Genomic DNA, 14378 nt, shown 5'->3' with positions numbered 1-14378 from the left:
GGGTGGAGGAATTGGGGAGATGTTGGTCAAAGGGTCTAAAGTTGCAGTTAGAAGATAAACAAGTTCTGGGGATCTAATGCACAGCACTGTGATTATCGTTGAGAATACTGGACTTGGGGTTTCCCTGGTGGCGCAGTGGTTGGGAGTCCACCTGCCCACGCAGGGGACACAGGTTTGACCCCTGGTCCCGGAGGATCGCACATGCCACGGAGTGGCTGGGCCTGTGCGCCACAACTGCTGGGGCTGCGTTCTGGAGCCCGTGAGCCACAGCTACTGAAGCCCGTGCGCCTGGAGCCCGTGCAACGGGAGAGGCCACCGCCGTGAGAGACCTGCGCACTGCAATGAAGAGAAGCCCCCGCTCGTCTCAACTAGAGAAAGCCTGTGCGCAGCAACGAAGACCCAATGCAGCCAAAAATAAATAAATTAATAAATAAATTTATTATAAAAAGTAAAAAGAATACTGGACTTCCCTGGTGGTCCAGTGGGTAAGCCTCCGCACTCCCAATGCAGGGGGCCTGGGTTTGCGGAACTAGATCCCACATACATGCCACAACTAAGAGCCTTCATGCCGCAACTAAAAGATCCTCTGTGCCACAACTATGACCCCATGCAGCCTAAATAAATAAAATATTAAAAAAAAATACAGTATTTATATACTTCAAAGTTGCCAAGAGAGTAGATCTTAAATATTCTCATCACAAAAAGAAACGATAATTATGTGACCTGTTAGGGGCGTTAGCTAATGCTACGGTGGTTATCTTATTGCAATACAGAGATCAAGTCAACATGCTGTATACTTTAAACTTACACAGTGTTATGTGTCAATTGTATCTCACTTGAAGGAGGGGGAGGAGAAGAAGCCGCCTCTAAGGCATTTTACTGGTGCCGTAGGGGGTAAAGAAACACACGACATACTTCCTGCGTTCAAGCAACTAAGTTATTATTATTACTATGATTATCGCAGCCATTTATCGAGTCATTACTACAACTCAAGCATAAAGGCAAAGCACATTTCACACACTCTCTCACTTAAAAACATCCATGGTCGTGTGAAGGAGGTAGGACCTCTCCAGCCGAAGCCCGCGGAGAGCTCGCGACCTGGCATGAATCATAGAGTAGAGGTCAGGACCCAGCCAACTGCAAAGCCCTTCATTTTAGCCTTTCTGCTTCACTGCACTCTTCAGAAATGGCTTCGTGAAGGAGCCGGCAAACGCCCAGACTGCCAAACGCCAGAAATGCTGTTCAGATGCTTTCCCGGGCGAAACAGACGTCTCATGCGGGAGGCCCCGTGAAACTCCACTGGGGCCGCCGGGAAGCTCTCCGGTGGGAGGCTCCTGAGCTGAACTGTAGACCTCAACGTTCGATCTTCGTCCGCTCCTCCAGATCCTGAGCTTGACTTTGTCCTTAACGTCCAGATTTTTGACCCCTCTCGGTGCCCACGTGGTGCGGCAGCAGTGGGACTCACTGGAAAGGTGAGTGTTCAGAGTTGAACGGACCTAGTTTGATGAACATGGGTGCTGCCATGGGAAAGTGTACTTGTGTGAAGTTAATGGACCCTCCTGGATCCCAGTTAACTCTCTGTGGAGTATCGCTGTGAAAAGATATGCAATGAGCTCAGTGCAGAGAGCAGGGGCTCAATAAACAAGGCTCCTCTGCCCTCCGCGTTTCTCCCGGAAGCTCACACCAATCCCACCTATGGACACAGGACACTGCCCTCTACTGGGGCAGCTGTACCAGTTACGCCAGGACGGCAACCACTTCACCGTCAGTCATTTCCTGCAGCCTTTGGTCCCTCTGAGAGAAGCAGCTGACCCCTTGCTTGCAAAAGCACTATGTGAACCCAACTCTTATCTCAGTTAACTGAACCAGGAGTTAGCACAGATCCCAAACGGGGTCAATCAGATTATGTTTTTCCCGAAACTTGGGATCGAGACAGTGCTAGGAGCTAGAACTAGATGGTCTCATCCATCTGTAGGGCTCAGGCTGCCATCTGGGGGCAGCTCCGGTGGTCCCTGTACAAGGATGGCTGAGCAGAGGGAGGCAGATGCACTGTGGAGGTGTGAGACCACGGGATGGGGGGCGGCCTGGTGTCTTCGGCTGCCCGCCTGCTGACAGGCCTGGCTCCGCTCTCTGCCCCGGGTCATGTGCGAGCCCCCTGGGTCTTTGCGATCTGTCCTCCTTTTATTTATTTATTTTAAATTTTATTTATTTTTGGCTGCGTTGGGTCTTCATTGCTGCGTGTGGGCTTTCTCTAGTTGCGGCGAGCGGGGGCTACCCTTCGTTGGGGTGCGCAGGCTTCTCATTGTGGTGGTTTCTCTTGTTGCGAAGCACGGGCTCCAGGCGCGTGGGCTTCAGTAGTTGTGCCACAGCGGGCTCAGCAGTTGTGGCTCAAGGGCTCCAGAGCGCAGGCTCAGTAGTTGTGGCACCATGGGCCCAGTTGCTCCGGGGCATGTGGGACCCTCCTGGACCAGGCCTCGAACCCGTGTCCCCTGCATTGGTAGGCAGATTCCCAACCACTGTGCCACCAGGGAAGCCCGATCTGTCCTCCTTGACTTAACCCGTATTAGACAGGTTTCTGTTCTTATGACACGTGCCATCTCCCCCACCCTCTCCTTATGATCCGGGGGAGGGTGCATGTTTTATCACACAGCCAGAAGAGGCAAACTTCAGGGAAGATTCACTCTGGGAGAGTTATAAGCCGGGGTCACTCGAGTGATGGAGAAATGCCAGTGACGTGTGTGCTTGGAGACGGGACATGTGGTCCTGGGAGGGCGGGAGTCTGCAGAGAAGGGGGAACGGGAGCCAGTGCTGGTGTCACCTCAGTTTTCTAGAGAGCCATTGCTGAGCACATCAAGAAATTCTGAGAAGTCAGAACAGTCTCTCCAACCCCTAAACTCAAGGTCTGAAAATTCCCAATGCTAACACGCATGCGTAATAAGATCCTGCTCTAAGACGCTGTGCTTTCTAACCCCTCGAGGGCAAGCAGGGCAGTCAGAATCACAGGGCACAGCAGTCAACAAACACTCTCGAAGGGGTGGCTCTGGGCACAGCCCCATGGCTGAAAAGCATGTTTCTCTGAGATTGGTTCAGGATCCACCTACACCAGCATCACCCGGAGGGCTCCTTAGAAAATGCAGATTCCTGGGTGCAGCCCAGACCATGGAACCAGACTTACAGAGACGGGACTTAGGAATTTGTGTTTGTACCAGCAGAAGCAGCCTGTAGAGCCATCTCCCTCTTGAACTGCCAGGTCTCCAAGAGCAGAGAAGTTATCCCCCTAAGTTCTCGTTGTATTCCCAGGAGTGAGTGCCTTGCTGACACAGAGCTAGATACTATTGAGTGAATGAATGAGTGTAACAGATCTGGTGACCGCCCCTGGTGGGGAAGGGCCCCGTGATGCCCCAGGGACAAACTAGCTGACCTGAACCAGAAGCCAAGGGCAGCAGGACAGTGTGCGTTTGCTAGGGGAGGGAGGGAGGGATGAACAAAGAAGGAGGGAAGGAGAGGGAGAGAAGGAGGGAAGGATTCAAGGCACAGGACTTTCACTGTCAAGGACACAGGCCGCTTCTTCCTTCCCGATACCTCTCAGATCGCCCTTTAGGAAACATCTTTCGCCATCACGCAGCCTGATCTCTTCATGTAACTGGCTTTATCCGGATGACATCGTTTGGTTGCGGTGGCGAGGAGAGATGGATTCACAGTATGAGTCACCCTGGGTCCTCTACCTGCTGCTCACAGCTGTATTCAGCGTATTCCAGCAGGTCCCACAGCAGAAGCCCTAGGATTCCCCACGACAGGACGGTGAGGTCCCCTAGTGCCTCCTCAGTGAAGTTAGGCCACAGCAGCCACCCAGCTGTCACGAGGCCCCACAAAGAGGTCACAGACAAGCAGGCTGCTGTCTGCATCCTGGCGGGCTGTCAGAACCCAAAGATCAAGGGCAGGAGGCTGGTCCTCACGCAACGAAGATGTGGAATGAGCATGTGATCATTACTGCTGTTGGTGGCATGTGGAAAGGTCCCCTAAAGGCCACGGTCAAACACCTGCCACCATGTCAAGAGGGTGCCTGGGCGCTGGTACCCATCTTGGCACTCTAATGAGGCCAAGCTTGACAGGGATGGTGCAGAGGAGGGACTGGAAGCAGCCTGGGAGACCAGCCCCGAGGAGACGGCTTCCCTGCTAAGTCAAGAACCCAGTCTTGCAAACAGCAGGGCTCCGAGGCTGCCCCACTGTGCTGGGAGCGGGGCAAGGTTCAAGCAGGTGACTGATGTATCCCTGGTCGATGTGGAGACTAATTAAAAGGCGTATGCTCACCCCTGGCTGGGCCAGCGAGGGTTGCTGGATGACTGCTCTGAATTCTGGACTGATGATGGACAGCTGTCCTCACTGCTCGGGAGAAGCAGGTCTCCAACAGAAAGCCTCCACCTGGCCTATCTGGGACCCACTGCACTGGTGGCGTGGTTAGCCAGACCCGTCCTTACAGGCAGAACCAAGAGCCCACCGGGGCCCCACTTCCCCTCCAAGGTTTCATCCTCACCTGCCCATCAAACCACAGCTGATGGTACTTCGGGGTCACGAGCTCCTGGAGCGCGAGCCTACAGCCTCGTTCTTCAAACTCCACTGCGATTACCACCATCAGCACAAACATTTCAGTTCGAAATCATTCAAAAAGGATAATCATATTAAGGGATCTGCCAAAGTCTAATAGCTCCATTACGGAGGAGAAGAACGGAAATTAAAAATAATCGCTTTTATTGTTGCTGTTCCAGAGAATGTAGGCAACATACACGACGGTTCCAGCTGAGAGAGAGGGGAAAGGGAGGGAGAGACAGGAGAGGACAGGGCGGCAGGCCCAGGAATTTCCACCCGGATATGCAGAGCTTTGTCAATGTCACTGCTTCCTCTCCTCGTTGGTGACAAAGGGCCCACCTGTGTTCTAGATGTGTCCACCCTCAAAGCCCTTCACTGGCTCCCTACTCTCTCCTGAGTTAAATAAAGTTCTTAGCATGCCTGCCCATGGCTTGACCACACTGGGCAATTCATTGTTCGGGAAACGTGTCCCAACCTATGTCTGGACGTCCTTCTCCAGAAATGTCCTCCACAGGACCACCTCCGTCTGCCCAAATCCTAACCACCTCTCAAAACATATTTATCTTTTCTGTTGCAAAAAACAAAGATATATGTCTTACAGAAAATATACCTTGACAAAAATAAGAAAACAATAAATTCATCTGTGCTCTCTGGCCATAAGCTCTCAACTCTGTCATCCAGCCGCTATCGTTCCAGTTCACCTCCTCAAGTTCACCGGATCCACCCCACTGGGACCTGCAGTCCACTGGCGCTGCCACCTTGACAGTGGAACCCCTTCTCTTGTGTTTTTCCCACCCGCCAAGCTCAAAGCCATGGTTGCTTATTGTAAGAGCGCCCCGGCTTCCCCATTCCCACTTTGCTTTGTTGGCAGAACCCTGATGCTGATAAGTGCAACTCTGATTTGGCTTTAAATTCAGGGCTGTGTGTGTCCAGTGGGTCCTCAGTGGTGTCCTACAATCCTGCTCCGGGGCCCGAGTCACTCCAGCCTGACTCTCCTAGGAGACTCTGCCCCAGCTTCTCCTTCCTCCGCAAACCTCCCACACGACCTCCTCCCTCTCAAGCAGCCACGTTCCTTCCCACTTCCCTAAGAAAGCAGCAAACAAAAGCGAATGTCCCCACCTCCCTCGTCCACCCACTTAGTGGGCCCCGTCACCCTCCTGCCTCCCTTTTGCTGTAATTGAACTGTCCATGCTCTTAGCTGAGGCCAACCTCTCCACCCATCCTCTCTTGCTGCTCGAGGACCTCACTTCAGCCATCCCCCCTCCCCTGAATACCCCTGTATTAAATATCTATTCACCTGTGTTAAAATCTATTCTTATTTTCTGTATTCTTGGTGCTTTGACACTCGGGGCCTTGTTGACTGGGGAGAGACTGCCCCTCCCAGGGCTCGCCAATTCTTAGAGACAGCAAGAAACCAGCTGGAGAGGATGCCTCTCCTATGCAAACTAACCAGCCCAGAGCCCACCCCAGTCACCTCCTCTACCTGGTCTTTACACTCCAGGAAGCAACAGCCCTCTACCCTGATCATCCCAGGGCCAGGAACCAGATAACTGGAGACAGCCCCCTACACCCCAAAATGTTCCAACTAGCCGATCCTAAGCCAGATCAGCTGCTTACGCTGCCTCGCCCATTTCTTCTGGAAGAAACCACAGTAAAGACTTGGGCCCTTGCCTTCTCCTCACTTCTTCTCCTCCTAACTGCCCCAGGTGCTTCCCCGGATGGCCCTGTGTGGCATGGCAGGCCTCCTTCTCTTGGAAACTGTGGGTAACAAACTATCTTTTTAATGGCAATATTCTGTTGTCCTCACCATATCTGAATTTAAAAACCCTGAGTACGTGTTAGAACAACACTGTACATTATCATCTTCCGTCCTGGGTGGGCTCATTCCTAGCAGCTCACAGTCGACAATTCCCCTCTTGACCCACTTCCCTTACAGCTGCCTCTCCTCATTTTTTGCTCCCCCCTTACAGCAAAGCCCCTTTAAAGAGCTGTGTAGTGGCTTCCCTGGTGGTGCAGTGGTTAAGAATCCGCCTGCCGATGCAGGGGACACGGGTTTGAGCCCGGGTTCGGGAAGATCCCCCATGCCGCGGAGCAACTAAGTCCGTGTGCCACAACTACTGAGCCTGTGCTCTAGAGCCCGTGAGCCACAACTACTGAGCCCACGAGCCACAACTACTGAAGCCTGCGCACCTAGAGCCCATGCTCCGCAACAAGAGAAGCCACGGCAATGAGAAGCCCGCGCACCACAATGAAGAGTAGCCCCTGCTCTCCGCAACTAGAGAAAGCCTGCACACAGCAACGAAGACCCAATGCAGCCAAAAATAAATGAATGAATTAATTAAATTAAAGAGCTGTGAACACCTGATGTCTCCAATTTTCTCTGCAGTTCTCTTCTAAGCCACTCAACCAGGCTCTCACCCTCACCACTCCACGGCAAGTGCATTTGTCAAGGTCAGAGACAACTCATCCTAAATCCAATGGCCAATTCTCAGTCCTCGTCACGTGTGCCCTCCTAGCTGCATCTGATACAGCAGACCATTCCCTTTCCCTGGAAGCAGGCTCTCCGTGCCCGGCTGTCTTCGTGGACGCGCCCCTTTCAATCTTCCTTCTTGACTCTGCCTTTGCTTTCTGATGTTCAGGGTAGAAGGACTCCAGGGCAGAGCCCTTGGATCTCTTTTCTTCTCCATCTGCATTCATTCCTTGGTGATCATGTTTGCTTTCTTGGCTTTCAGTAGCATTTATATGCCAATAGTTTCCAAATTCACACTCCAGTCTGAATCTTTCCTCTGAACTGCAGACCGGTACATCCAATGGCTCATTATGTCTAAGGGATCCCTCAGACACAGTTGGAAAGGAATCGTTAACCTTCCTTCCACTCAAACCCATCCCACCTATCTTTTCTATCTTACGTAATGTCAACTCCATTCTTCCAAATGTTGGGGTGAAAACCTTGGTGTTGGCTTTGGGGCCAACCGGTCAGAAATTCTTATGGCTCTACCTTCAAAATACGTCTGGGATCTGAGAACCTCTCACCATCTTCACTGCCACCATGTAATCTGAACCATCATCATCATATTGCCTGGATTACCACCATGGCTCCCAACTGGCTTTCACCCCGCTCTCTTGCAGCCAACTCTCAATGATCTATTGAAACACAAGTCAGATCAGGCTATGCGTCTGCTGGAAACCCTCCCATGATTCCCCATTTCCTTCAGAGTAAAAGTCAGGGTCTCACAACAGCCTCCAAGGCTCCATCCGGACAGCCTGTGTTTCCGAGTTTCTTCTTGCCCTCTCCGCTCCAGCTACATTCCTAGGTATACGCTCAAAAATAACTGACAAGAGGTATTCCAACAACAACTTGTACATGCATGTTCACAGCAGCATCTTTCACAGGAGCCAAAAGGCTGAGCCCAATGGATGCATGGATAAACAAAATGTACATGGTCCACCTGTACAATGGATGACAGTTCTGAGACACGTTGTAACATGGCAGTGGGGAGGGGACAGTAGGGAGTGACTGTTTAATGGGTACAGGGTTCCCATTTGGAGGAAAATATTCTGGAAGTAAATAGTGGTGATGGTTGCAAAATATTATGAATGTACTAAATGCCACTGAGTTATACATGTAAAATGGTAAATTGTATATGTATTTTACCACAATAAAAAAATGTGGAACTGGTGATAATAATTCTTAAGCTTCCTTTGATTGTACATTACATTATAAATGGGAACCCAAATTTCCCAGGTGCCGGTAAACAGAGGGCAGGAGACTGCAGGGGTGGTTCTATCTCCATCCTTACCTTCTATTCATGGAAACTATTTTCTAACACTCTGGAGATACCATCCCAAGATGCTTCCAGTTTTAGCCCAAACACCACATTTTCACAATCTGGGATAAATGGCGCAAACACCAAGGTGCTCACTCTAGGATGGGTGAGGACACACGGCCCCAGGGCTCAGGGAAAGCATATTAATCTAAACGTCCTGCTGGGTGGTGTCCAACCTTCTGTGACAGTCTCCTCATCAGTAAACCGGGCATGAGACTCTGCCCTGGACACCTTATAGGACTGTGGTTAGAATCTGATGAGGTGATGAAAACACATGGTCTCCGTGCAGGACAATGTACTCAACACGTGTGAGGTGTTATCAAGAACTTGAAAGAAAAGCAGAGGGATGAAGGACTGAGGGGGAGGGGAACAGAGGGAAGAAGCTGGTGAGGGAGTATCCCGGCAAATGGTGTCCCTCCAGGAAATATTTTGGGTCTAGAACGAGACAGGCAGCGAAGGAAGCCTGAGTTCTAGGAGGAAAGAGAAATAAGGAAGTCTAGTACACAACATGGTATAAAGGTGTGAAGTCTGAGGTCGGTATCAGGGGTGGGTGTATGAAAACACCCAGGGAAGAGAGTGGGGCAGTCACAGTGGCCCAAGAGAAATGCCTGTCCAACTCGCAGTGACGGGTGAAGGACGCTTAGCCCCGCAGATGGCCCAGCCCGTCCAGAGGTCACCTCCTCTCAGCCCTGAGGTCAGGGTCAGTCTGTGCCTCAGCCTGTGGGGTCAAGGAGAAAATGCGTGAGATCCCACCTCCTTGCTGCTCCTGGCACTTGTTCAACTCAACGCCTTATCCGCACGGCACAGAAGGGCTCTGAGTAGGGGTCAAGTGTGGCTGCTAATTTGTGCACTTGTTCATCTGGTCAACAAGCATCACCAGGCAATGGAGGATGCCTTTGTTAGACTATGTAGCAAGCACTTGAGGAGATAAAAACACACTAAGAGATCGTCCTAGTGGGGAAGTAAAGCAAGCACTAGTTCTTGGTGTTCCTCAGTAAAAACGATTTCTGGTTGAAGCTATGGAGTTACAGCTATGTATCTATATGTCTGCATCTGTATGCGTCAGCAAGGCTGTTGGAGTGGAAAGAGCAGACTCCAGGGGTGCAGGGGAAAGAAGGAGCTAGAAACGGAGACTGTGGATCTGTGGCGTGTGGACACGGTGATGAGCTGTCTTCAGAACAAAGCCCCCATCGGGAAGGGTCTTCCCTCCTCCCCTTTTCAGTGACGGCTCTTACCGGGGCACTGGGGTGTGTGTGTGTCACAGCGTGGCTGGCTGTCTAGGTCACCACGGTGGCTACAGGGGCTGGAGTGTCTGCCTGCCCCTTGCTTTGCCCTGCCCACCTCTTACCTCCTGCCGCTCTTGGAGCTCCCAACTGCCCCCAACCACTGCCAGCCCAGTGGCCACATCTCCAAAGGCATGTCTAGCTGATGGTTCAGGAGTCAGGGGTCCGGAGCTTACCCTGTTTTCTCTCTTCTCTTTTCTTTGGGCCAAACTGCCTTTCTTTGTCCTCAGATTCAACCCCTGCCATTTTCCTTGGTCCCAGCTCTGCCTCAGCTAATAACCAGGCCTGTTAGCTGAGAATCTTCTAACACCAAGGCCCCATTTGTAAGAAAAACATAGACAACTCATTGCCATCCCTGGAGCTGTCTTTGCATGAATTTCTGCAAATCCCGTTCTCAGAGCCCAGCCAGCACTGGGTATTTTGGGGGTCCCATCACGTTTTTCAGCAATAAGTAGCTTGGTTAATCAAAAATGCACTGATTTCAGTGCATTTTATTATAACATCACACACCATGAGTTCTTTTACACCATTTCCTAATAAACACAAGTTCCTGATGTGGATGTCACCCTCCTCAGTCACCCTCTGGCACAGACACTGGTTTGCTAAAGTGACCAAAAGACAGGGCAGGGACGGGAGAGGAGAACTCAGCAGGCACTGCGTCACCCAGGCCAGCAGTGCCCTGTTGCAGATGCATCTGGCGCTGCAGGAGTATAATTCATAATTACACCTAATCCTCAAAGCAGCTCTACTTGGTAGTTATTAGTCCCACTTTCCAGCCAAGGAAACTGAGGCTAGAGGTTAAGTGAACTGTCCAAGGGCAGACACATGCAAATAAGTTCGGAGCTAGGAGCAACCTGGTGGTGTCTGATCCCACAGCGTCCTAGGTATCCTGCTGCCTCCCAGACGAGATCACTGAACACCGGCAGCAGCTAAGAGCTCTCGCACTGGGTAAAGTAAGTGGTCCTACTTTGAAGATTCCTGGGAACTTGCAGCCGCTGAACAGTAAAAATACAATTTGGGGGAAGGAGCTGGCTGGCTCTCATAGAATTCTCAACTCGCACAGTACAGTTATTTAATACTCAGAGCTCCATTTGCCTCTGCTATACATATAAATACCTAAAGGGTAAGTACCGCTGCCTTTCTAAAACATCAAATGCTGGATCCAGCACACAAATATCCCACCAGAAAATAGGGCCCAAAGGCCAGCGCTTCGCCTGTTAAATAGAGGTAACACGTTCCCTTTTGTTGCTGAAAAGATAATTCATGCTGAAACAACTTCCTCCAGATTGGGGAGTGAACTGTCTGGGTATTAAGAGCCTTTCCTTGTGAAGGATAAAGGCAGCGCTCATCTCTCTGCAGTGCGATTTTTCACAGATGCAGAAAGTGTCAGTGGGGATTGAAGTTGCCGGTCCCAAACGCCTTTCCTTGGCTCACTGATTCGCCTGGGCTGGATTTATTAAAACAGAGACCCTAACAAAACTCTGCAGCAAGACGTTTCCTATAAATAATTTTCTCAGCATAACACTTTTGCTCTTTGCTAATCATAGTTTCTTTAGGCTTTGAGAAACCGATTTGCAAAGTATCCTTTGAAGGCTATTTCTGTAAAAGCATCAAGTTTCAGAAGAAGTGGTAACACATTAAGTAGTTATCAGCCATCGATATATATGGCGCATATATATATATATATATATATATATATATATGACATATGCTATCTTGTGAGATGAAACATAGATTCAGTGAATGTTTGGGGAAGAGAAAAAGAAGAAAGGTCCAGAGCAAGGTTCTGGCTGTTTCTGTCCAGACAGAGAGCTAAGAACATTTTTCACAGACGAACATTTATAATCCATTTGAAGATGGAAGCACTTGCTTTGAATCTCAGTGAAGCAAAAGGCTACCCCTCCCCCAGCAAAAATTCAGTGTTCCTCATTAGCAGACCCGGACTCCAAAAAATTGAACTCGTTATTATTATATTTTGAATTTCACCAGTAAAATATTTGTGGAAGTTGGTTTTCACTCTTGTTCAAAAGTACCTACATAATAGCTTTGATTTAGTGTGTCTTGGATCCTAAAGCTTAAAAATATTGACTATTTGTCCCTTTACAGAAAAATTTTGCCGAATTCTGTTCTAGAACGGGAGCCCTGGAGGGAAATCCAGATGCCACGTGGAGCAACTTGGTACCTACCTGGCGAGTGGCCGGAAGGGAACTTGGAGAAGGATAGATAAGGGCCTCAGGGGAGGGAAAGACTTGGAAGATAGATGAGCCTCTTTCTCATCCGTTAAAGGGGGATAACAGTCCTGCTGCAGCTTCCAGAGCTGATGTAAGAACAAATTTGATAAATGCTTTGGGCCGTACACTTGAAAATGGCATCAGGCTCTCGACACACGTGTTGTTCTATAAAAGAAAGTGAAGGGCAGCAGAATGTGCCACCCCAAAATACGCCTCTTTGGCACAGAATTATCTTGAGCTGGTTATTTTTAAGAAACAGCAGACTTAGGAGAAGCTCTGAAAAATCTAAAAGTAACTCTTTTGAAAGAGAAGTTTACATTCAGAAAGGAAATCTCCATTTGTAAGGGTGTCTCCCTCTCTGCACCAGGAAGAAAAGGATGACCCTAAGTCTCTATAAACTCTCCCCAATGGAGGAGACACCAGCTTAAATCTACGTAACAAACCTTACCTTTGCCTACTGTGCTTTTCTTGTTCACCTTCCATCAACAGGCCTCCCTGCTCCCCAACATCTTCTTTTGTCTTTAGCTGGAGATGGTATTTCAGGTGGTGGCTTTGGCCATTTCTGGGAATTACTCAGTGTTCTTGGTTATCTCCATGAATACCCAAGGCATACAGGTTATTAAACAGATGTTTGTTTTTCTCCTATTAATCTGTCTTTTTATTATGGGGTGGCGGTCCTCAGCTGAGAACCTAGAAGGGTAGAGGGGAAATTATTTTTCCTCCCGTACCAAACGAAGAGTGTTGAGATTTGCGCATGCTGGAAAATTTTCCTGAGAAGATTTTAGAACATCCTATATAAATGCAGGCTCTATGGGATAACATAAAATTAAAAGTAAGTAAATGAGATGTACCAAATACGGACTCATCTCAGGCAAAGCAAGATGATTGGTCAAAGGAAACCCGGAAGAAATGCCCCATATAAGTGATTCAAACTACCACAAGGACGCGACTCTCTCTCTGAGTCCACCCGTGTGTCTATCCACATGTACCCTTTCTCCTCCTAATAAACACTTTACATGTTTCACTATGTTCTGTCTCTATGTAGAAATTCATTTCTGTACAGCTGATGGGCCAGGGCCGTGTCACTGGCCACTGGCGCCTGGTGGTCTAGTGGCTGGGATTCAGCGCTCTCGCTGCTGCGCCCTGACTTCAGTCTCTGGCCGGGAACCAAAATCCTGCTTCAAGCCGCTGCAGGCTGAGGCCACCTGAGATCAGTAGCTTTGAGATGGGACTGGGATGCTTTAAGACTAGGATGAAAAGAAGCAGAAAGATGTGAATTTTCGGCTGTGACGATAAAACCAACCCTTGAAGCTAACTTCTGAAACAGTCTCAAAGCCAGGATTTCATGAGCATGAGCTAGACACGGGAGAAGTGTTTTCTAAACTGGGAACATCGCTGAAAATATCAAGGATGGCGGTCAGGCAAAGCCAGAGGATGGAAGGTGTAACAGCGCCGTGGGTCTCGATGCTCACTCACCTTAGGCTCACCTGGGGAGCTTTGAAAAATTACCTGCGCTCGGGCTCCCTTCCAGACACTCTGATTCAACTGTTCTACATCCATATTTGAGTCAAAAGTGCAACGAGGGTTGAGAACCATGACAGACGGGATGTGTCCAATCCCAAAAGGAGGCTAGTTTTTCCTGGGTTGGGGTTGAAGGCTGAGGGGGAGTAGAGAAAAGAAAAGCCCTGAGAGAAGAGCTCTTCTAGTCTTACTGCTTAGGCTGGAAGTCAGGGTGGGGAGAGGAAGCCTGCAAATAGACTAGGAAGGCAGCTGAGATGATGCCTTGCTTGCTGCCTAGAACTCCGGGGGGAGGGAGAAAGTGTTGCTGGGTGCCCAGAGTGGGGCAGATATGATGGAGAGATATTTAGGCAGAAAGGAGACCTACAACAGCACTCCCAGTGCTCACAGCCAGCTCCTGGTGTGGCACGGAATCCTGACGTTCCTGCATTCCCCAGGGAAGGGTTGGCAAAATAGTTACCAGGCTGAATCACGAGGAGTCAGGAGACTGGAGGGCACAAAATAGGTAGATATTGTGCCCAGAGTTCAAGACCAACACCAAGGACGTCAGCAGTGAATACAGAGGGGGAAAGCTCTGAAGATGGGCATGTGTGAGATGAACCAGCAGCGCCCAGGAAGCTTCCAGAGGGCAGCCTGCAGCCCAGCACCTCTCCCCATGGCCAGCTCCCCTTGCTCCTAAGTGCTATTCAAGAGGGGAGGCGAGAGAAGGAAACCCTCTGAGGAGGAAGAGTGGCCCTTACAAAGAATATACCCCGCTTAATCCTGATTTTGCTGAGCAACTGACTTCAAAGAGATGGGGATTTAAATAGGAAGAAACTGAGTTACCTTGAAGTGACATGATTAGTTTTCATTTCCATCATCAGTGAAACAGGAGTTAGAGACCAAGCTGAATTTCAAATATGAAAAAATAAGTCAGTATTTTTTACATCTGA

General features: G+C 49.7%; 1 protein-coding gene across 1 annotated transcript in view; it reads right to left on the bottom strand.

Moving 5' to 3' along the window:
• The window catches only part of GALNT17 (polypeptide N-acetylgalactosaminyltransferase 17), a 448716-nt gene that overhangs the window by 94996 nt on the left and 339342 nt on the right, over nucleotides 1-14378 (bottom strand). The gene's annotated exons all lie outside the window — the stretch shown is intronic.

Source organism: Pseudorca crassidens, chromosome 15, assembly GCF_039906515.1.
Source record: "Pseudorca crassidens isolate mPseCra1 chromosome 15, mPseCra1.hap1, whole genome shotgun sequence".
NCBI lineage: Eukaryota > Metazoa > Chordata > Mammalia > Artiodactyla > Delphinidae > Pseudorca > Pseudorca crassidens.
The sequence above is the reverse complement of the archived record's forward strand: the minus strand, read 5'-3'. Positions and strand labels throughout refer to the sequence as shown.